The 25,165-nt window shown below is 42.3% G+C and overlaps 1 protein-coding gene across 4 annotated transcripts in view; it reads left to right on the forward strand.

Moving 5' to 3' along the window:
* Positions 1-25,165, forward strand: part of LOC106568937 (SPRY domain-containing SOCS box protein 4) — a 122,149-nt gene that overhangs the window by 34,113 nt on the left and 62,871 nt on the right. Inside the window, exon 2 of one of the 4 annotated variants that reach the window (XM_014139784.3) lies at positions 15,753-15,833. The exons of 1 other annotated variant lie outside the window; for it this stretch is intronic. The gene's annotated coding sequence lies outside the window, so the exon portion shown is untranslated. Of the gene's footprint in view, positions 1-15,752; positions 15,834-21,850; positions 21,947-23,602; positions 24,008-25,165 lie in introns of those variants that run through there. 2 more of the 4 variants (XM_082960768.1, XM_014139786.3) reach the window with 2 other exon arrangements.

Below are 25,165 nucleotides of genomic sequence, written 5' to 3' on the forward strand. Positions count from 1 at the left end.
ATGGTAAATGTACTACTGGTGTGCCATCCCTGTGGCCTCCGCAATGGATTAGTCCACTCACAGGCATGAATCAGACAAGTGTCTCGTGTGCCATAACATTTCATTTAATGTATTTACCACTGCTCGACTAAAACAATCTTGGTCGACCAACAGCCTATCGACTAAATTGGGTCAGCCCTACAGTAGGCAGCATTTATAGAGTGAAAGCATTGGAGAGTTTCATGTTTTATAAGTGGTGGGAAAAAGTAGCCAATTTGTCATACTTGAGTAAATGTACCTTTTTTTTTAAATATTCTTTTTTTATAGAAAATGACTCAAGTGAAAGTCACCCAGTAAAATACTACTTGAGTCAAAGTATTTGGTTTTAATAATAGTTAAGTATAATTTAGCAATTATTTACTTTTAATACTTATCAAAAGTATAAATGATTTCAAATTCCTTATAAAGCAAATCAGATGGCACTTTTTTACTTTTTTTTGACATCATTAACAAATGAAGCATGTGTGTTTAGTGAATCTGCCAGATCAGCGGCAGTAGGGATGACCAAGGATGTTCTTGATAATGCTTTGCATTCAAAATAAACAAATACTTTTCGGTCTCAGGGAAAATGTATGGATTAAAAAGTACATTATTTTCTTTACGAATGTAGTGAAGTATAAGTTGTCAAATTACAAATATTAAAGTACAGATGCAACAACAAAGTAAGTAGCACTTTAAACTAAACAATTGTTACTTGCGTTTTATTAGTTGCACTGGATCCGCATGGTATACATCGTCCACTAAATGTTTACTTGCAGGTTCCTTCTCGACAATGCACCAACAATAAGAAAAGAATACCAACAAAGTAAATGGCAGTAGACTAGAATAAACATTTTAGCATAAGAGATTACAAGTATTGTAGAAGGCCTAGTGAAGGATAAGAAGTGTGAGAATTAAGATGGAGTAGGCCTCTAATAGAGGGGATTTATAAATGGCTGGTTGATAGCAGCCAGGAGACATTGGAAAGAAGAGGAGAAGAGGGGGGAAAAAGCAATTCTGTGTAGGACTGTACCTCCCCTAGAAGTGACATGTTTTCAACTGTAAATCTATGTAAGTAGGGCAGTACCATGAGGTTGTTAGGCTAGCCTTTTTTAATGTTTTACCCTCTCACCGCTATAACTAACTGGTCCTATTTCATTCAGTTGACTCTGAATCTCAGTGAGCTGTGAGGCTGTTCAGACTGGGCCACTGCCCCAGATCCCCAAATCTCTCTAATCCCTCTGGGATTTAAGACACTAAATCCCCAGGGAGCCAGAGAGCTTGAAGAAACAACACTGGTGGCTTGGTGGTGCAGAGCCATATAGACAGAATATAGTGAACTAAATCCACCATCTTGGCTCCAAACACCCCCCCCATGGCAAAATACTGTAGTTTTCATGTTTTATATTTTATACCCTTTCAGATAGACTTTACGGCAGTGTTTCCAAACAGGTGGAAAAAAAACACCAGGATATCAGCTCCAAGTGATTTTAGTTGAAAATCTGTTTCCAAGTATTCCCATGTGTAATCTGGCTATGTTTTTTTTTTTAGAACCCAATTTATACAGTCCCATTTTTACCACATTCTTGCCAGGATAAGGCTTTTATATCTCCCGTGCACATGCAGGCAAGTTTAGGAGTGGGTGGACGTCTATTTGAATAAATCCATTAAATATACACATAACAAAGAAATCCATTAATTTGTTCTAGGCAGGTCCTAAGAAACATAAGTATAAAAAAAGTATTTTCAAAAGAATAGAATGGCACATTTTGAGATGAATGATGCTACATGACTGTGCCATGCACATGAAATCAATAGTTGTTTTCTTTAGGAATGACCCCATTTTAGTCGATTGGTCGGCCGAGATTTCTTTAGTCAAGCAGAAGCAAAAAAAGAGAGAAAATGAGGGTGTACAAGACACAGGTCTGATTCGTGCCTGTTTGGGTGGACTAATCCATTGTGGAGGCCGTGGGGATGGCACAGTCCATCACTCTGACATGTGCTATTGAAATAAGCATATTGTATATGCTTATATTACATAAGAGCAAGGGTCCAACACTTGTAAAAAATAATGTTATATAAGAAATGCGTTTTCTCCCGTGTTAGATAGCGGTTGCTGTCCACGGTTCTGAAACATCAGTGCGCTGTTGAAATGGTGCCTTTTCCTAGACCATGTTGCTATGTGCATTTATAGCAAAGTTACCCAGCATGTTGGAGGCAGAAGTGGAGTTAGGAGACAAGAAAATTAAGGCAAGGGCTGTTATCTAAGAACAGTGAGGAGAGCGGAAACCCCACCTTCATTAGGTCTGTCATCAACAGCCTAACTGTTAAATGTGCCTGGCTTTATACATCTACAGAAATAAGACAGATCCTGCTTGTGTTGCCTGTTTGAGTGTTTGTTTAATAGCCTACTGATTCTGTGGGCACCAAACCTCATGCAACCATGTTGGCTGTTTTTAATCTTTGCTATGCTGGTATTGCTTATTTATTTATAGTTTACGCTTCCAAATTGTCCTAAAAATTATATTTAGAAAAATAACCCACATTTTTCTTGATCTCCTTATTGTAAGTAATGTCATCATTAGTAGGCTTAGTGTAGCAGTCTTGTATAACCACCATTGAGCTGTAGGCCTAAGAGCGCATCCTGTTTAGTATTAATACTGTAACTTATTTTTATTTTTTTATTTTTTTTTATTTTAGTCATTTAGCAGACGCTCTTATCCAGAGTGACTTACAGTAGTGAATGCATACATTTCATTTTTTTTTGTACTGGCCCCCCGTGGGAATCGAACCCACAACCCTGGCGTTGCACACACCATGCTCTACCAACTGAGCCACAGGGAAGACTACTTACTTACGCCTATGTAATATACGCCTATATTTCAATACTTATGAAGGCTACTGTGTCAATCATTCCTTCATTCATGTCATCACACAGCAAATGAGTCATTCATGATTTTGAAATGCAATCAAGCATTTTAGGTATAAAATAACAAACCGACCCTTGAATAATTGGCGTAAACAATTACATGTCGTCAATTGCATTCACAAATTCATGCTGCTGTTTTTAGTCTTTGCTGTTAATAAAGGCTTTCCCCCCCCAAAAAACATTGCAATGCTCTCTGTTACGCTTCTAATTTATTTTGTGTTTACGTTGTTCCCAATGGTCAGAAAAATGAATATTGTAATCTAACAGCACCTGTTTGCCATACATAATATGTACACCGCTTGCTCTTTACCAATAGTTTTTTCTTGATCTGCAGTATTTTCCACAATTAGTCAAATTTATTCCACACTTTTGACTTCCCCGTTTACCTCCTGCGCAGCCAAACATTCCCCTGTTTCGAGTTTGTCATGTCATCTGCATCCATTTTGCAGGTACGGTGTTCGGAGTTTAACAAATTTATTGATGCGATTATGATATGCTATAGGTTAGGCCCTATTGGTCACGTGTATTCAGACCCCTTTTTCCGCCTTTTTTTGTTACGTTACAGCCTTATTCTAAATTAAATACTTAAAATAAAAAATCTCCCCTCATCAATTTACACAACCTACCCAAATAACACACATTTTTGTTCATTAAACAGGCAACACACTTAGGCTACCCTGCTCTGTGTGTGTGTACCAAAAGTTTGAACGCACCTACTCATTCCAGGGTTTTTCTTTATTTGTACTATTTTCCACATTGTAGAATAATAGTGACGACATAAACTATGAAATAAAACCATATGGAATCATGTAGTAACCAAAAAAGTGTTTTCTATTTGAGATTCTAAACAGTAGCCACCCTTTGCCTTGACAGCTTTGCACACTCTTGGCATTCTCTCAACCAGCTTCATGAGGTAGTCTCCTGGAATGCATTTCAATTAGCAGGTGTGCCTTGTTAATATGTGGAATTTCTTTCCTCAATGTGTGTGGTGGAATTATTGTAGAAACCTAAACAATCAGACTTTATTATTTCATTACTGCAGTAATGGAGCTGGTCGGTGATCACTGAGAACTCAACGAGCTGGTTTCAGCCACAACATTTTATAGCAAACGTCCATCTGCCTTCAGTCTACATGACAAACAACAGATGTATGGAATGGGTCACAAGGTTAAGATTTGTATGAAAGATACTTTTAATTCACAGCAGACAGTATCTGCTGTAAAAATTGTCCTCATTGTGTAGAGACCAGGGTCTGGTCCCCCAACTCGATACTGGAGCCATCGCCCCCTGATACCCCAGTACAGAAACATTAACTCATGCTCTGGAATGCGGTATCACCCAAAGACATCGGAAATCTCCTGTCAGTGTTAAATCCCCCAGAGGCCCACTTTCAGTTCATACAGACACAATAGCGTTATAAGAACCCTCTATTCTGTTGCATAAAACAATCAGTTGATGCAATAAAAGTATTAGAATGTAATCTTGTAATTTCTCTCATGGGTTTGAGCCAATCAGTTGTGTTGTGACAAGGTAGAGGTGGTATACAGAAGATGGCCCTATTTGGTAAAATACCAAGTCTATATTATGGCACAAACAGCTCAAATAAGCAAAGAGAAAGGACAGTCCATTACTTTAAGACATGGTCAGTCAATCCGGGAAAATTTCAAGAACTTTTAATGTTTCCTTAACTTCTCTAGGGCCGGCGGGACGAAATCGTCCCACCTACGTAACAGCCAGGGGAATCCTGTGGCGCGTTATTCAAATACCTTAGAAATGCTATTACTTCAATTTCTCAAACATATGACTATTTTACACCATTTTAAAGACAAGACTCTCGTTAATCTAACCACACTGTCCGATTTCAAAAAGGCTTTACAGCGAAAGCAAAACATTAGATTATGTCAGCAGAGTACCCAGCCAGAAATAATCAGACACCCATTTTTCAAGCTAGCATATAATGTCACAAAAACCCAGAAGACAGCTAAATGCAGCACTAACCTTTGATCTTCATCAGATGACACACCTAGGACATTATGTTATACAATACATGCATGTTTTGTTCAATCAAGTTCATATTTATATCAAAAACCAGCTTTTTACATTAGCATGTGACGTTCAGAACTAGCATACCCCCCGCAAACTTCCGGTGAATTTACTAAATTACTCACGATAAACGTTCACAAAAAGCATAACAATTTTAAGAATTATAGATACAGAACTCCTCTGTCCGATTTTAAAATGGCTTTTCGGTGAAAGCACATTTTGCAATATTCTCAGTAGATAGCCCGGCATCACAGGGCTAGCTATTTAGACACCCAGCAAGTTTAGCACTCACCAAAGTCAGATTTACTATAAGAAAAATTTTATTACCTTTGGTGTTCTTTGTCAGAATGCACTCCCAGGACTTCTACTTCAATAACAAATGTTGGTTTGGTTCAAAATAATCCATAGTTATATCCAAATAGCGGCGTTTTGTTCGTGCGTTCAAGACACTATCCGAAAGGGTAAATAAGGGTTACGAGCATGGCGCATTTCGTGACAAAAAAAATTGTAAATATTCCATTACGTACTTCAAAGCATGTCAACCGCTGTTTAAAATCAATTTTTATGCAATTTTTCTCGTAAAAAAGCGATAATATTCCGACCGGGAATCTGCATTTAGGTAAACAGACGAAAGAAAATAAAGCATGGGGTCGACTCGGGCACGCGCCTAAGCCCATAGTACTCTGATCGGCCACTTGCCAAAAGCGATAATGTGTTTCAGCCAGAGGCTGCCTCGATATCGTTCAGCTTTTTCCCGGGCTCTGAGAGCCTATGGGAGCCGTAGGAAGTGTCACGTTAGAGCAAAGATCCTCAGTCTTCAATAAAAAGAGCCCAGATGAACAACAACTTGTCAGACAGGCCACTTCCCATATAGAATCCTCTCAGGTTTTTGCCTGCCATATAAGTTCTGTTATACTCAAACACCATTCAAACAGTTTTTAAGCCAATAATTATATGCATATTCTAGTTACTGGGCAGGAGTAGTAACCAGATTAAATCGGGTACGTTTTTTATCCGGCCGTGTCAATACTGCCCCCTACCCCCAACAGGTTAAGTGCAGTCGCAAAAACCATCAAGCGCTATGATGAAACTGGCTCTCATGAGGACCGCCACAGGAAAGGAAGACACAAAATTGATCTCTGCTGCAGAGGATAAGTTCATTAGCGTTACCAGCCTCAGAAGTTGAGGTGTGATGGTGTGGGGGTGCTTTTTTGTTGTTGTTGCTGGTGAGACTGTTTGCGATTTTAGAATTCAAGGCACACTTAACCAGTATGGCTACCACAGCATTCTGCAGCGATACGCCACCTACCCCATCTAGTTTGCACTTAGTGGGACTATCATTTGTTTTTCAACAGGACTATAACACACCACCAGGCTGTGTAAGGGCTACTTGACCAATAAGGAGAGTGATGGAGTGCTGCATCAGATGACCTGGCCTCCATGATCAACCGACCTCAACCCAATTGAGATTGTTTGGGATGAGTTGGCTGGTTTTCCTTCACTCTGCGGTCCAACAAGTGCTCAGCATATGTAAACTCCTTCAAGACTGTTGGGAAAGCATTCCAGGTGACTACCTCATGAAGTTGGTTGAGAGAATGCCAAGAGTGTGCAAAGCTGTCGTCAAGGTGAAGGGTAGCTACTTTGAAGAATCTCAAATATTGTGATTGAACACTTTTCTGGTTACTATGTGATTCCATATGTACTTTTTCATAGTTTTGATGTCTTCACTATTATTCTACAATGTAGAAAATAGTAAAAATTAACACTTGAATGAGTGGGTGTGTAAACTTTTGGTGTGTGTACTACCGTTCAGAAGTTTGGGGTCACTTAATGTCTTTTTTTTTTCTTTAAAGAAAAGCACTTTATTATTATATATTTTTTTTGTCTATTTTAAAATAACATCAAATTGATCAGAAATACAGTGTAGACATTTAATGTGTAAATGACTATTGTAGCTGTAAACGGTTGCTTTTTAATGGATCATCTACGTAGGTGTACAAAGGCCCACTTCTTTTTATTGGCCAGTCTGAGATATGGCCTTTTCTTTGCAACTCTGCCTAGAAGGCCATCATTCTGGAGTCCCCTCTTCACTGTTGATGTTGAGACTGGTATTTTGCGGGTACTGTTTAATGAAGCTGCCAGTTGAGGACTTGTGAGGCTTCTGTTTCTCAAACTAGATACTCTAATGTACTTGCCCTCTTGCTCAGTTGTGCGCCAGGGCCTCCCACTCTTTATATTCTGGTTAGAGCCAGTTTGCGCTGTTCTGTGACGGGAGTAGTACACAGCGTTATAAGAGATCTTCAGTTCCTTGGCTATTTCTCGCATGGAACAGCCTTAATTTCTCAGAACAAGAATAGACTGACGAGTTTCAGAAGAAAGTTCTTTGTTTCTGGCCATTTTGAGCCTGTAATCGAACCAACAAATGCTGATGCTGCAGTTTTATTGCTTCTTTAATCAGAACAACAGTTTTCAGCTGTGCTAACATAATTGCAAAAGGGTTTTCTAATTATCAATTGGCCTTTTTTTTTCAATCATAAACTTGCATTAGCTAACACAACGTGCCATTGGAACACAGGAGTGATGGTTGCTAATAATAGGCCTCTACACCTAGGTAGATATTCCATAAAAAAAATCAGTTTCCAGCTACTTTAGTCAATTACAACATTAACAATGTCTACATTGTATTTCTGATCAATTTGATATTTTAATGGACAAAAAATGTGTTCTTTCAAAAACAAGGACATTTGTAAGTGACCCCAAACTTTTGAGTATGTATGTATCACACATTTGTCATCTTTTCGTTGCTATAGATGCGACGCAGTCGTTCTTTCTTTATATTCTGTTGCCAATGCTCGGTGGCAATGTTCTTATCCTTTGCTTGCGGATAGCTAGCCAGCTAGCTACGGCTACACAGTCACTACCTCTGCATCCAGAATAACAGCAAAGTTTATTCTGTTGCATTTGTTTAAGCTGTTTATCCCGCTTATACCACAGTTGCCAAAGAAAACAATACTAAGCCCACATTTACCGGTAGAAATATATATTTTTCATTTGTATAAGGAAATTCATACTTTCTCATCTTTTGGTTGCTATAGATGCGATCTGGTCGTTCAATATTTATGGGCGCGACCCAGTCGTTTTTTTTCCTTTATGTTCCGTTGCCTTGCTCGCTGGCAACGTTCTTATGCCTTGCTTGCCAGCTAGCTACAGCTAACAGTCCTAGTTGGACCTGCGTTTACAATGTATCCAATTTCAGTTTGTGTGGCTGTTGGTTTAGCTTTCCGTAACTTTGTAGCAAGTACGGTCTGTATGTATAGGCGCATATTGCTTCATGATTGCAAGGTGTACCGATATCTGTTTTATGTAAATGTAAAATGTTTTTAATATCCATTCTAGCATTCCCTTCTAGCCAATCAGAAACAAGTATTCAACAATGCAGTGGTATAACGAAAAATATAGCAGAATAAGATGCCAATAATAACTTTCTCACACAACTTGCGTCACGGCAACATGTTAACTGCTGTCATATACAGTGATATTTTGAAACGGAGCCCACTTTTCACCTCTTAATTACACTCACTCCGCTTTGTTAGGGAGCAGGTGTAGGGTCATTTTTTATATTGAGTACTTTCATCATGATACCTATTTTAATTTGTTTTGAAAATAATGGCATTCTATATTTTCAAAAGCATTCAGGTCTCGTGCTCATATTTCACAACTGCCGCAAGCTAATAGGTCTATACTTGATTTAGGCTACGTTATTGCACGCTAAATGTTTCTGATCAGGGATGGTATAGCTCATCTAGTCAGCGACAAACAGATGAGCTATACCACTTCCGCTTATTTGCCCAGCCAGCGAATTAACCAAATATACAGACAGAGCTTCAGTGAAACAGACAAGTCGCAAGCTTTTGGTCGGGAGTAGCCCTAGGCTACTACGTGACTGAATAGCAAAATAATCAAGTTGTTGAGGTACATAACATGCTGGCAACTGAGCCAGCTAGACAAGATGGTCATCAGCAGCACACACCTCATCTCGGCTAACTTTTCCACACCCTAATTGTAGCCTAACCAGTATCCCAATGGTGCAAAATCTATCTGCATACTTACCTTTTTGGTTGAAAGAGAAATCGGACATTGATTTATCAAGACGAGTCCCCACGCTTGTCCCAAAGCAGCGCGAAGCGTTGATGAAATAGTTGAACACACGCGGTCGGCCATGTTCTATAACAATTGGATGGCTTTGGGAGTTTCCGTAAGCTAGTTTTGATGCCTTCAATTTCATTAGCCTACTTTATTCCAATATTTTCGGCATTCAGTGATATTTATTCCCACCGTAATTCTTTACGGAGCCATCCAGTTGTAGTTATGAAAAGTGTGTGGTGGGCTATGTGAAAAGAAGGGTGAAGTGACATGCCTCCCAAAGTTTGGATCTGGCAGGAGGATAGTAGTAACGGGTGTAGTGTGTGTGTGTGTGTGTGTGTGTGTGTGTGTGTGTGTGTGTGTGTGCCAATGCCGCCTCAGCATTAGTTAGTTCGGTTGGCCGGGGGGGAAAAAAGTTGACTTTGTCGCCGGCGAATCCTTCCAGAAAGAAAATTTGGCGAGATGCTTGGTGTAAAAACGTCTTGGTTTGAAAGGTATATTAAAAGCAGGAGAGGGACATTAATGTATTTTCGAAAATAGAATGGACAATGTCTATCTACTTATCCATTTCATTATTTCAATCCATTCTATTTCTATCCATGATTCCACATCTGTTCTGCTCTTCAGTGGTAGTCCTTAGCCTGACCCTCGACCCAGATGTACGTAGCCTAGCGACTAGCCTTCTGTTTAGTGAGCTGGATTGAGCCTCCTTATCGACTTGCTCTCTGACGCAATCAGCTCTTGTTGTGACGCCGTCCCCTTTGCCTCGGCTCCACTTCAAACGTGTCCATGACTAACACAGCGATAAGGTAACCCTCAACCTGCTCCACTCAATTCACTCAGGAAAAAAAGCAAGAGGCCCTGTTCTGATACTTTTTAAAATGCTTCCTTTTTCCATCTTTCCTCCCTTCCGTCCTAACTTGAGGTCATCACTGATCTCAAACTATCGGATCGTTGAAAGCAAGGATCTAGTAGATGGCTAGGCCTACATGGTGATGCCCTCTAGTGAGGGGAGGAGCTGAAGATGCGTTTTACAAGTACAGAAACTGCCTTATACCTCTCTGCTCCTCTCAGGGGCCTCTGGGAAATTTAGCAGTGAGGTAGAATGAGGGTTTCTGCGTTGACTGGTTGGGCATGTGGATTAAGTGGGAGATGGGATGGAGTGGAGGAAGACATGTAAAGATAGGAACCCAGCTCATTATACTGTTCCTATATTTGGCCTACTTGCCCCTTCATACCCTCAATCTCCCCCTCCTTTTCTGTCTTCATGAGGGAAGTCATCTTATGCGTGCATCCATCCCTGTCTGTCGACAGCACGTGTGTGTGCTATGCCTTCCTCCGTGGTTGTCATAGAAACGTTAGAAGGACATCTTCCTCATAGGGTTCTGGGTTCATGTGTTGGAATGGATAACGAACGAGATAAGCCTTTGTTTCTCGGATCAGGCTATTCATCGATTTGCCCTTAAGGGCAATATCACCACTTCTCAATCTCTAGCACCATACCAGTGTCTATGTATGTGAAAACACTTTCTATGATCTGTGGTTGAAAAAACAAAAGTTCTTAAAAAAAAATATTTTTTTTTGAAACGTGCAACCAGTTTCTAGCCAGAGGGAGGGTATTTTCTTGCTCGCCAGCACAAATCTGTAATTTTGAATATCATTTGTTTTAAAATGTTAAGACTTGATGTCATCGGGTATACCTTTTTTTATTTTTATTTATTTTTTAACTACAAAATGTATAAACATGCCATTTTCACAAATGTGGACACTGGTATGGTGCTAGAGATGATGAATATGAGGTTGAAAATCAAATCACATTTCAGAACTTGACAGGCCTGCACAGAGCCCTGACCTCAACCCCATCGAACACCTTTGGGATGAATTGGAACGCCGACTGCGAGCCAGGCCTAATTGCCTGATCTTACCAACACTCTTGTGGCTGAATGGAAGCAAGTCCCCGGAGCAACGTTTCAACGTCTAGTGGAAAGCCTTTCCAGAAGAGTGGAGGCTGTGATAGCAGAAAGGGGGGGGACCAACTCCATATTAATGCCCATGATTTTGGAAGGAAATAATTAGGAATAAAGTGACAGATAATAAACTCCTGACAAGTTGGCGCAAAAAGGGTCAATGCAGATCGTCCGTGTAGCTATTTGCTTAACTATTTAGTGGTCTTATGGCTTGGGGGTAGAAGCTGTTCAGGGTTCTGTTGCTTCGGCGTCTTTTGGCTTTCAGTTTCATATGGGTATCAGCTCCATTATAGCAATGTGGAATATCATCGTAGCTTTCTTATTTGGAGACATTTTTTATACTGTAGCTTTAAAGATGGATGTATGGAATCAAATGTTCTTGGTGGCGTACACATGTTTTTCAGATGTTATCACGGGTGTCGCGAAATGCGTATTTTCCTTACTCCAACAGTGCAGTAATACCTAACAATGCAAAGCAATAGAGCCCCACAGTGGAGGTGTCATAACAGGGAAATGGTTACAATCGATATTCCACCGTTTTTCCAATAGGGGATTTTAGAAACACTTAAAATAAGGACTGTTTCATGTCGGTTTACCCTGGCATGACATTTTGATAACTGTGTAAATCTTTCTCGCAGATAAGGTGACTTTATCATTTTTATTTTAATCATTATTTTAGTTTTACCACCCCAACAGATCCACAGATGATGCAATCTCTATTGCACTCAACACTGCCCTTTCCCACCTGGACAAAAGGAACACCTATGTGAGAATGCTATTCATTGAGTAAAGCTCAGCGTTCAACACCATAGTGTCCTCAAAGCTCATCACTAAGCTAAGGACCCTGGGACTAAACACCTCCCCCTGCATCTGGATCCTGGACTTCCTGACAGGGCACCCCACAGGTGGTAAGGGTAGGTATCAACACATCCGCCACGCTGATCCTCAACACGGGGGGCCCCTCAGGGGTGCGTGCTCAGTCCCCTCCTGTACTCCCTGTTCACTCATGACTGCATGGCCAGGCACAACTCCAACAACATCACGTTTGCCGATGACCCAATAGTGGTAGGCGTTATCACCAACAACGATGAGACAGCCCATAGGGAGGTGGTCAGAGACCTGGCTGTGTGATGCCAGGACAACAATCTCTCCCTGAACGTGATCAAGACAAAGGAGATGATTGTCGAATACAGAAAAAGGAGGACCGAGCACGTCCCCATTCTCATCGACGGGGCTGCAGTGGAGCAGGTTGAGAGCTTCAAGTTCCATGGTGTCCACATCACAACAAACTATCATGGTCCAAACACACCAAGACAGTTGTGAAGAGTGCAAGACAATGCCTACTCCCCCTCAGGAGACTGAAAAGATTTGGCATGTGTCCTCAGATCCTCAAAAGGTTCTACAGTTGCACAATCGAGAGCATCCTGACTGGTTGCATCACTGCCTGGTATGGCAACCGCTCAACCTCCGACCACAAGGCACTACAGAGGGTTGTGTGTACGGCCCAGTACATCACTGGGGCCAAGCTTCCTGCCATCCAGGACCTCTATACCAGGCGGTGTCAGAGGAAGGCCCTATTGTTAGACTCTGGCCACCCTAGTCATAGACTGTTCTCTCTGCTACCGCACGGCAAGTGGTACATGAGAGCCAAGTCGTGGTCCCAAAAGGCTTCTTAACAGTTTCTACCCCCAAGCCATATGACTCCTGAACAGCTAATCAAATGGCTACCGATACCACTCTTTTACGCTGCTGCTACTCTCTGTTTATAATCTATGCGTAGTCACTAACTCTACCTACATGTACATATTACCTCGACTAACCGGTGCCCCCGCACATTGACTCTGTACCCATACCATACCCCCAGTATATAGCCTCGCTTGTTATTTTACTGCTGCTGTTTTAATTATTTGATACTTTATTTTCTACTTAGCTATTTTTTTATATTTTTTTACTTAACACTTGTTTTACTTTTTTTTTCTTATAGCATTGTTGGTTAAGGGCTTCACTCTAAGGTCTACACCTGTTGTATTCGCTGCATGTGACAATTTGATTTGCTATTTATTTGCGCTCAGATTCAAAAATCCTAATTAGCATCAATGTAGACGTCATGCAAGACTACAAATCCCTGCAAGCTCCTGTATGTCATCTTTAGCTGACACCTTTGCTAACAGGTATTGTCAATTTTAAAGATGTTGCCAATTTATACCGTACCACATTTTAGTTAACATTAGTTAATCCAGAGAGATTCTTACCTTTGTCTCAGTTCGGCAGTCTCGTCCAGATCATGGCATTTGTAGTTTTTTTCTGATAGCCACATTAGCATTTCGTTTTGGGAAGGTAAATACAGGCATATTGATGAAAGGCAACTTGTCCTAGAGAGATTTACACGGTTATCAAAACGTCAAACCAGGATAAGCCTATATGAAACGCAGCCCTTATTTGAAGTGTTTATAAAATCCTCTGAGAAAAAGGAGTGGTGAAAAATGATTGATACAATTTATAAATATACATGTTTGCCCTTAATTAGAATGAGGAGCCTTATATGCAATGTCTCAAAAGCAGTGATCTATTACTGATACTGTAAAAGTTATTGATTGGGTTTCTAAAGTTGAGCTGAGATCTTTGAAAACAAGATTTTTTTTTTTTTTTGTAATGTTTTACCATCTGTTTTGTAGAGATTGTGTGCCTGCGTGTGTGTGTTTACGCACGCGTGTGTTTCTGTGTGTGAGGGAGAGACCTGTCTTCCCACTAATCCCAGGGTAAAGTGGCTTATTTAGCTCCCCAGCCCACCCCGGTCTTGAGGAAATGGAGAAACCATAAACCAGACAGCCAGCCTCATGGGCTTTCCGCTGGCCTGGGCCGCGCAGCAAAGTGCTGAGTGTGTCAGCGTTTTGTGTGTGTGTGTGTGTGTGTGTACTCTGCACATCACACACACTTAGAGATACAAAGAGCCCCCATCTGAAAAGCCTCTTTGACCGACAGTTCCGTGTTTATGTATAGATACTCTCTCATGAAAATACACTCTTTTGACAAGAATGACATCTGTGTGTGTGTTTTATGAATCTGAATAAGATTAACCTACCACTCCATATTTGCCAAAGACACACACCACTCACTTTCCTGTCCACTTCATTCTCATTGAGGGTGATATTTTAAACAAACCATTTTTAAAATGTCTGTAGCAAATTCAGTTTAAATTCCATGGTGCATATGTAGAAATTCCACTCTCATGCCGAGGACGAAGATGTCTTGTTTTTTTCCTTATTTGTTCTGTTGCCCCTTTATTGTTCCTCAAGCAAGGGGGAGGCCGATGACATGAAGACTTCCCATCAAGCCAACTCCTTGACGTCGGCAGTGTCTAAAAGAAACACTAGTTTTCTCTTCTTTACCCTTTAGTGTGTGTGCACGTCACTGTGTTTATACTTGGGATATCGCTTTTCAACAGGAAAAGGACGTCTCGGGGATTCAGGGAGGGTAAGCTGATCCTAGATCTGTGCCTCAGGGCAACTTCCACTGGGAGCCATGTCTGCTGCTGCAGCTGAATACTATCGGTTCACATTTGTCTTGTTTTTCACACACTCAATTTGCATCGTTCCATGTGGTGTTCTCTGTTGAGGTCTTCTCAGGTCCAACAAGTTGGGACCCGTTCCAAAATGGACCCGGGGCTTACTCAAATAACAATTTTAAAATCTGGAAACCCAGTCCGAACAGACCCGAGGACAACCAGACCTGGCCCCGTATAGACCGGGTCGTGTCCAGATCCGATCCAAGTGAGGGAAGCGGCAGAATAATTAAAACAAATATTGTTATTAACTGAAGCTGTTAATGCGCGCACACAGAGATCAGCAGGTGGGGGAGGGGCCGTGCGCTATGTGTGTCTGAGTGGCGAGAGGAGGGAAAAACACCACAGCAACCAAGCTGACACACAGTAGCTACTGTAGGTTATTCATCATCCAATGTGATGACATAGTACCTGTTTTGATTGGATCACACCGAGAAGAGAAGCTTGTTAAGCTAGCTAGCTGGGTTGGCTACTTGAGGCTACGTAGGCTGCGCTTTCCCTAGCCAAGTTTTTCTCAACTCCACAATGTACATCACATCAATGGAGTTGTGTGGAGATGAGCGTGTGGACTGTATCTCCGACTACATCGAGCCGCTGTCAGTCGATACTTCAAAAATGTTTAATTCTTAAACGATTACCTATGTCCTCTGTAGCTGCCTGCCTTTCTTTCCTTTTGGAAATCCATACTAATTTAATGAAATGTTAATCAAATACAACCGCCGACGGTTTCCGCGTGTCGACTAACAGCGACTCTGTAGTTGGAGGTACACTCCGCCCACCGTTGTGCAACCCAACTCAGAATGTACATATCGTGGAGTTGAGAACCCCCAGCTATGCTACCCGTCCCCGTATGACTCCATTCAAAATATTAAGCAGTAGCCTACCTGTTGGCTCATGGTTGTTGTAGACTATACTTGTCATTTCACTTTTAATTGCGTAATTTTAATTCCAACTTGCATGCCACGGCACCCAGAGACTAGTGCCACTTTGACTTGTGATTGGCCGACAACAAGCTACACGCGCCACTCATGAAACATCTGAGCAGCAGCATAAATGAGACAATTTTCTATCTCTTGTTTATCTGTTGCAGACTCGCGCAATATGTTGTACTGATCTTTCAACCAGAAGCACACCAACAGACTGGAGATGCTGCTTTCCTAAGAACCAACAGGTAATGCATTGCTCTTGTTTGATTCTTGCTTGACCGATTTGATCCTTAAAAGTGAACTGTATTGTTAGTATGTGAATGTGTCTTACCCATGGTTTGGGCGGTTTAGTAACTGGGTGATTCTTAAGTGGATAGCAGACGGTACATGTACATTGCTAAATATAATACGCTTTTGTATTTATATCCAAAGCGACTTAGTCGTGCGCGCGTACATTTTACGTAAGTCTGGTCCCGGGAATTGAACCCACTACCCTGGCGTTACAAGCACCATGCTCTACCAACTGAGATACAAAGGACCACTGCTCCATTGACCTGATAAGGGGCAGGACCCTTTTTCACAGTATCGTGCCGGCCCAAACTCCTAAGGGGTTGGGGGTACTGCTAAATCTTCTCCTTCAGTGGGCGCCTTATATAGAAACGCACACAACACACACAGTGAAACTAGGTCAGTCGTAGCATGGTGGTGTTAGCTGACCTCTTTGATTATTTGCATTGACCCCGATAAACCAGGTAAATAAGGGTGAGGAAACATTGCTGTATGTGGGAATATACACGAGTGCATTACACAGTCCCTCCTCACTGAAAGCCTCCTAAACCTAGTGAATGCAGGGTGAAATCTCAGCGACTTGCTCCTGTTTACTGTCCAGTGACTGGTGCCCTGAATATTTCAGAGAGAGGCTAGGCAGAAATGCTGTTCACTACCATTCCCTCCCTCCCTCTTCATTTCTGTATGAACTTTAACTCAGTAAAATCATTGCATGTTGCGTTTTAAATGTTGTTCATATAATCTTATAAGTTTAACTTATATAAGATGTGTCATGCTCATGGCTCCAGTTATGCATTTGGTTTGCTTACCTGCTAGCGAAGTGGCTAGTTTGCAAGATGAAGCTTATTTTTTTTTTTACAGCAGCAGAGATGATCAAGATCCCTGCTGCCTGATATTTGGTGTGCAGCAAACCTTTTTTAGATATTGCAATTACCACAGCTCATGAAGTTGTACTTTTTTTTACATTCCCTTGCGCTTGTTAGCATTTAGCTAGCATCCGGTATGGGAATTCATTCGTACTTTTTTAGCATTTGTTAGCACTATTATTATGATAAAATATATGTTTGTTTGTGAAGAAATGGCACTGCCGGTAATACCGTATGGTACAGGAACTGTATGAAGGTATGCAAATCTGGATACTGACCAACCCTAGTTCTTGCTGTGGTGAAAAATGTAACTATTTTGGTAGGCACGAGCTAGCGCATTGATATCCAGTAGTGAATAAGTGAGTGAGGTGAGGGATGCACTGTTTTCCTTATTTTAGAAAGGGGGAAGGTCAACAGGGAAGAGAGGATGCACCAGATGGGGCCCTATAAAATCTGTGAAGTCAACTTAATGTATTAAACTTTATTAGAAAATGTATTAATTTGTCCAAGATTATGTTAAGACATGAACAAAATGCTTAAGGGATTTTCCTTCAACTTTCTCAAGAGGCAACGGCACGCAAATGCCTCTCTGTGTGTGCACGTTTGTCTACCACTGTGTAGTCGTTAATGATGACAACCGTTTTCTGGTAAATGGAAAGGTTTTCTCAACCTGGCTTTAGAATGTACAATTTTGAGAGCGAAACCTGGAAAAACTAAATGAAGAAACAGAGTTTTTGCTGAAAAATTTAAATGGAATCAGGCATTGACCCGTTTATTGATTTTAATTTATTTGTACCTTTTTATATCAAATGTAAAGAGAATACAGCGGTCTGGACCTCTTTGTCTTATGTAGCTATAGCCCTCTTTGGCACAATAGCCAGTGACAATATTCTGAGTTGTTGTTATTACAATTTCAGTTAAACTGACAACAATGGAAAGCGAAAAGAAAAAAGTTTGCGTGGTAGACATTCAACTAATGAAATTGAACAAATAATGTGTGAGATTTTAGTGGCACTGTGGGATAGCTAGGGGAAAACTCGACGCGTGGCAACAAGGGGTCGTGTGCAACAGACTCAGACAGCAGATGCCAGGATGGAAGGGAGAGGGGGACATGGAGATGGAGGGGTGGAGGCCATCAATCAGATTTAACTGTGACCTGTAACCTTTTACCCCCTTATGACCCACAGTCTGGGTGAATGCTGTCTGTATCACAAGAACTGGGGTTTACTGGAAAATGGAAGGACATGTTTGGGGAGAAAGAGATGGAGGGTTGGGGAAAGGGCGGAAGAGAGACCGACGTTGGGAGATGGCGAGATGGAGAGACTGGGGGAGAGAGTACGAGATGGAGGCTCTATACGTATCATAAATTCAATTTCTAGTCCCTTCAGCTATCTGGGACCCCAGAAGCATGTTGACACAGAGATAGATGGGGTGTGTGTGTGAGAGAGACAGGGAAACATATCATTGTGTTGTTCCTGCCACAGCTCTCAGCATCCTACTCCACTGAAGGTTGTAAACTGTAGTAGTACTATACTTACCTACTGTAGCTGTCTGTGTGCATGCTTCAGTAGTCTGCCCTGAATGAATATAGTCTATAAGCAAGAGGACCCGTTCTCATGCTGATTATCAAGTAGATCCAGCCGTGGGACAATTATTATAAAATAAACTTTTGAGGGGATGGTCAATAATTTGTAACTTAATTACAAATTATTTGTAGCCTACAAATTGACCGCAAGAAGATCAAACTGATATAATATTGGACTAAAACATAATACAAACTTTGTATACGATCACGTGCATAGATCTCTCTATTATGCGTGGGAATACTTTGGAACAGATTTCCAAAATTCATATCACTTGGAGCTGATTTGTCTGGTGTTTTTAGTCTTTTATGTCCGTGTTGCCAGTTGGGGAACCCTGCCATAGAGAAATTTCCTGTGCCCTTACATGGTGTTAGTGGACATTATTCACAGTACAGAGAGACTTAAATTGTGGCTGGCCCCTGAACCCATCAGTCTGGTGTGTGTGTGTGTGTGTGTGTGTGTGTTCACACGTATGGAAGGAAGGACGACGGATGAGCAGTGGGTGAGTCTTCCCTCTGTCACCCTCTCCTCCCCATCCCCTTTCACCATCACTCTCTCCAAACTGAACCTTTCCTCTTTCTGTTTGTTTGCCATCTGTCTGGGGTCACTTTGACGACTGCCAGATGAGCGTCCCTCCTTTCTCTCCATCCTCCTCTATCCGAATCCTTAGGGCTCTAGTACCCTGCATTACTTTTATTATCTCCGTTCATCCCCTCCTCCTCCTCCCTTTCTTGCTCCCTTGGGCCTTGTGTTGAACGGTTGGGTGGCTTGGTTCACACACACACACAAACTTTCGCTCTCTGGCCTCTGAGCAGCTTACTGACAATATGGGGTACCCTGGTCCCTATTCTTTCTATGGGGGGGGGGTGTTTTTGTCCTGCAGATTAACCCCAGGGGCGGAAATCCCGGGGGGGACACGACCCCCCCCCCCCCCCATCCTGGGAAAAATATGATTTGTCCCCCCCAATATATGACTTAAACATAACTATGTAATTTAAATAATATTAATAATACGCAATGAAAGCAATTGTGCTGATTATAGACACTTAATAGCGCGTTTTTAAGTTTCAAAAGATTGCGAACCCCCCCCCCCCCCCCCCACCCTTTTCCTCACAATGGTTTTCCTCACCATGGTGATTGCCTACGGAGCTGTGAAGGGAACGGCACCTCCATACCTTCAGGCTCTGATCAGGCCCTACACCCAAACAAGGGCACTGCGTTCATCCACCTCTGGCCTGCTGGCCCCCCTACCTCTGAGGAAGCACAGTTCCCGCTCAGCCCAGTCAAAACTGTTCGCTGCTCTGGCACCCCAATGGTGGAACAAGCTCCCTCACGACGCCAGGACAGCGGAGTCAATCACCACCTTCCGGAGACACCTGAAACCCCACCTCTTTAAGGAATACCTAGGATAGGATAAAGTAATCCTTCTAACTCCCCCCCCCCCCCCCTCCCCCCTTAAAAGATTTAGATGCACTATTGTAAAATGGTTGTTCCACTGGATATCATAAGGTGAATGCACCAATTTGTAAGTCGCTCTGGATAAGAGCGTCTGCTAAATGACTTAAATGTAATGTAAATGTTTGATCCACTGGCAAGGTAACAGAGGGGTCGTAGCCACTGTCTGAAAGGCACTCAATGAACGTAACTGACGTGAGGTTAATCCAGTCAATCGCGCACACACACTAGCTGAATATGCAGAGCTAGCGCGCAAATATGAACTATTAAGCTAGCTAGTACCTATTCCATTTGTGGCCTCGTCAAAGACAGAATCTTTGCTATCGTCAATTTATTCCGAGATCAGCATGCAGATGATGTAAGTTAGTGCTTCAAAGTCCCTGTGATAAGGTTAGCGATAAACTGAAGTCCAAACTGAACAGAACTATACTCTCTTCTACCATTGTCTTAAATATATTTAATGGTCTCATTGCAAAAGCTAAATTGTCGCAAGGGAACTTTTATTTATTTATTTTATTTAACCCGGGTAGCAAAGATTATAGCAAACACCACTGAAACTGAATTGGTGCTCGCTAGCTTTGCAAATTCAGCTATTGTTGGAAGCCAGCCAATATGAAACAAACTATTAAAATTACAAAAGGTTGCAGCATATGTTGTGTAAATGGTGAACTCATACAGCTGTCAACTCTTGTCATTTTAATCCGTTTCACATTTGCTAGCTACCTTTTAGATCGAAGCCCAAATAGAATGATAAAAGATAAGATGATAGAAGCCCATCTCCTACTGTAAATAACCTACACACTGTGTGTGTGTAGCTAGCCAGCCAGGTAGAAAATGTCAGAAAAATAAAAGACTGACATCAGAGTATTTTTCAGTACACCAAAACGCAAAGTAAGTACCCTAGTAGCCTAATATCTCAGACTAGTTGATAAAATGTTCATAAGAAAGAAATGAAATTCTAATGGAAATGTTTCACAATGATGTCATTAGGCAGAGCAGGCAACAGATGGCACACGGACAGCAGAGTTGGGGACAGATATGCAGGGACAGACTGGCAGAGACAGGGAGTCTCAGGTAAGTTTGTTGAGTCTTTGTTTGGCAACATTATGAAAGGTTCTCCATTTTTTTTTTTTTACTTGTAAAATAGGAACATAATTGGAAAATGCCATGGATACCCCCACTCTCAACTTAAACTGGTGACTGAACTAAGATTTGTTAAAGGCAATGGTATTGTGAGTAGTTGTGTAGTTTTGGGTACCGGTAGTTAGGAGTACGGCAAACACCTTATTTCTTTGGTTCCTCAATATACATTTACCATATTACAATGTAGGCTATGTGTTACAGCACTACTTTTGGTGTCCCTCTCAGGAATTGCTCTTGAGAAAATTTCATGTAATTGTCCCCCCCAAAGTTGATATCAGATTTTAGCCCCTGATTAACCCCCTTACACACTGTAACGAAGCACACCCTACACTCACCCCTTCATCCCAGCGCACACACTAGTGGTGCGTGGGTTAGCTGTTTGTTGACCTGCAACCGCCTGCAATTGCTAATAATCCATCTGCAACTGGCTATGTGAAAATCTGAGTCCCGACACTAACCCGCTAATATAGTAAATGCACTGTAGGCTACAGTCAAATATGGAAGGGGGTGCAGGATTTTTTTGGGGGATATGCTAATAATTTGACATTTTGGTAGGCTATTTGTTAGTCAGCTGTCTAATTGGATACATGCAGCTTCTCTTCTGTCATATGTTGCCTTACATGCTGAACACACCGCTCGCGTTATGCGTGCGGGTGTTGCAAAATAAATGTGCACCTTATTCAATTTCATCCAAACTGCTGGCTTGCGCCAACGAGTGTCTCTGTAGCCAGGCGCATAAATAGAACTTGGTTCTTTTTTCCCCCTTTTTTGGGGGGACTCTTGACACGCTGCAAGTCCTGCCTCTCCCATCTCCTCATTGGTTTTAGGAGCATATACCCACGTGAGTGATTGAAAGATGAACTGAGGTCCACACTCCAGTCCAGTTGGTGGTGGCAATGCACCTTAAAGTTGGTTGCCAACCGCCATATAAAGTCCACAGAAGGAGAGATTACTAGAAACTAACTCTGTTTACCCTTTTATCTGTAGATTAATTGTTGGAGTAGGGGACCTTGTGCATTTCAGGTAAAGTAACAACCCAATGTTTATATCCCAGTACAAATGAGCTAGCAACAGCAAGCTAGCTAGCTAAATTGCCCATAAATGTTTCATGCGCTTCGACCTGTCCCCAAATTTAATATAGTTGGTTCAGTTTTTTAAATTTTATTTCAACCTGCGTTTACTGATCGCATCAGGAAACATAATGAAACAAATAGTGTGCACGATAATGGAGCGGGACGTGCCTGTTGAGCGTCTTTGTCCCTCCCCATATTCTGGTCTCGACATTTAAATGATGCCCGAGACGTGTTCCTCAAACATAAGCAGTAACCTCAATAACATTATGAGGACGTAGCAGTGGTAATTTCCCCTTCGATTGAAATCGTTACGGTTCAGTATTTCTAACTGTTCTTTGAGCTTGTGTGCTCCTAGATGTTTCTACTTCACAATAACAGCACTTCCAGTTGACCGGGCAGCTCTAGTAGGGCAGAAATTTGATGAACGGACTTGTTGGAAAGGTAGCATCCTATGACGGTGCCACGTTGAAAGTGAGCGCTTCAGTACAGGCCATTCTACTGTTTGTCAATGGAGATTGCATGGCCGTGTGCTCGATTTTCATACACCTATCAGCAACGGGTGTGGCTGAAATAGCTAAATCCACTCATTTGAAGAGGTTGCCATGTCGTGCATGTCTAGCTAATAGGAGGGGAATTGTTGGGTTCAAAGTTGCCTGTCTTTGAACACACCGTAGTTACTTTCAACTTCTATCTTTGAAACAAAAATCTGAAACAGACATGCGTTGGTAATGTATATTATGTTTAGCCTACGGTGACTGCCTACATTGTCGGCCGTTTAACCTACGTGGGCTAGCCTCCGTGGCTATAATGGCTAGCAGTGAGTAATTTTAGCGTGTGTGTGGGGGAAAGGTAAATGGGGTTAGAAGTATATTTGACTCAGTTGATCCGCAGCGAGGGCTTGTGTTTTTACAGTGCTACGCGTTTCCCCTTTACCTCGCTCCACCGTAGTGGGCTGAGGTGGGACTGGGAGGGTGAAAGGGGGCGATTGAGTAGTCTGTGTGTGCGGTGCAGAGAGGTGGAGGTTCAGGCCCGGTGTGGTGTCAGTTAGTGCTCCCCGGTGGTCCGTGTGGCCCAGGAAATAGGAAGTCCACTCAGATACTCTGTGCCTCATTCATGACGATGGAACACTCACGCTGTCTGTGCTGCTGCCGGAGGGATGTGTGTGTACTGTGTCTTGAGTTGAACTTTTTATTAGGTCTATGGCAGGAAAAAGCTGTCAAACTGTGTGTGTCTGGGATGGAGCACATAAATAACTGTTTAAATGCCGCTGTATGTGTATGAAATCTGTTTGTATTACGTTGTATGTCTAAATGTGTGTTTTAGATTCTGCATAAAGGCATGATTGTATATGTACCTGCGTTTTCTAAAGTGTATATACCATATGAGTAAGTGTATATTTTGTACTATATTGTAATGTTACAATATGTTAATATAGGCTTAGACTATATGATTGTAGAAGTGTGATGTTCTATCCCTGCGTTTGTCTCTCGGTATCTGTATGGCAGAGGGGGTTGGTTGCGCTCAGATTGGGTGAGGGAAATGAAATGGGCGTGTCCCCCCCCACCAGCTGCCCGTCTGTCTGGTCGCCGTCGGTAACCCTGCTTGATGAGATCAGAGGGGTTTGGCTTTCAGCATGAGGCAGCCAGCCTTCCCTCTTATCCTTGTCCTACTGCCTCTCGCTCGCTCTCGCTCTGTGCTGAACTGAAACTAACTCTGAAGAAGAGTGCTCGATAGCGACAGGCAACGGACGCCACGGCAACGAGAAGAGTCGCGGAGGGCAGTAGCGATAGCGGCGGGCGGCTTAGCTTTTGCCAGGCAGGGAGGTGAGGGGTGGGGAGGGGGTCACCTCTCTAGGGAGAGGGAGTCTTTTCCCTCAACTGGCTTCTGTTCTCTTCTGTTCTTTCCACGAAGGAGAGCTTTTATCGCCGCTCTTCTCATGATTAGTTTATCCTCTGAGGTTGAACTGGAGAAACGGAGTTTCACAGAGAAGAGCTACACTGCTGTTACAACTGTAAGCGGCTTGTTTAAGACTGTGTTAGAGAGAGCGCATGGTAGCGAGGTGGATGGCTTTTGTGAAAGTTCCGTTTTTGTGTGCGTGAATGAGGGATGCCGATACCTTGTGATGCACTCTGTACTATTTATTTGACTCCATGTACTCCTTAACTAAGAGTTAATTCTTCTCTGTGTGTCTGTGTGAGGCATCCTGCATCTCTCTCATGGCTGACCAGATTTCTCCCAGACGCTGCGTGTTTCCTCTCTTCCCTGTCCCGTCTTTTCCTGTCGTCTTTAATTCCCCTAATGGACCAGAGGCCCCAGCTGTACAGGATACTCTTCCCTCCTCTGCTCCGTGTGTGTCGGGAATTCTCCCATATGCCATCCTTGGATTTCCCTCCCATTACTGACACTTAAATGCATATCTACTCCTGAATCCTGATATCTATTTTAAAACCTGACATTTTCTATACCTTTTGACTTCTATATCCCCCCCATTCATCTAATATGGTTTGTGCCACAGCTATAGGTTTCTCTGTTGTCCTACCATGTTTAGGTTAGAGGGGGAGGGGGTAAATCTGAGCTGTGCTGCTGGGTGGTTAGATAGCGGGCTTCATTTTGACTTCATCTCTTTTGTTTTGTCAGCTGCTGACCTCTTTGCTTGGCTTGTTATCGCTCTCCCTCTTTCTCTCTGTCTGCCATTCTGTTTGCGTCTCTCTCTCTCTCCCCCTTTCTTAGATAAGGTGACTTAGAGAGAAGCAGAGGTTGTGGTTGGTTTCTCTGGCCCATACTGTGTGTTCAAATCCCTATTGTTTGTGGGGGGGGGGGGGGGGTTCCGGAGGAAAGTCCGTAAGCAGTGACTAACATTATGCTTGGGAGAAGACAGCTGTTAGGAAGTCGTGTTCCATCTACATTTTAGGTTGGTATGGTGTGTGTGTGTGTGTGTGTGTGTGTGTGTGTGTGTGTGTGTGTGTGTGTGTGTGTGTGTGTGTGTGTCAGCAACACTAGCGTGTGTGTGTGTTAAGTACCCTTCTATGAGTTTATACCACTGGCGTCAGTTCAGCTAAACCCTAACCCGCCCCGCCATATCCTAGGTTAACTCTAAAATGCTATTTCAAGAACAGCGAGAACAAACAAATTGCCCCCGCCATTCATTATTATTGTAATGTTCGTTTTA

Source organism: Salmo salar, chromosome 14 (assembly GCF_965601325.2).
Source record: "Salmo salar chromosome 14, fSalSal1, whole genome shotgun sequence".
Classification (NCBI taxonomy): domain Eukaryota; kingdom Metazoa; phylum Chordata; class Actinopteri; order Salmoniformes; family Salmonidae; genus Salmo; species Salmo salar.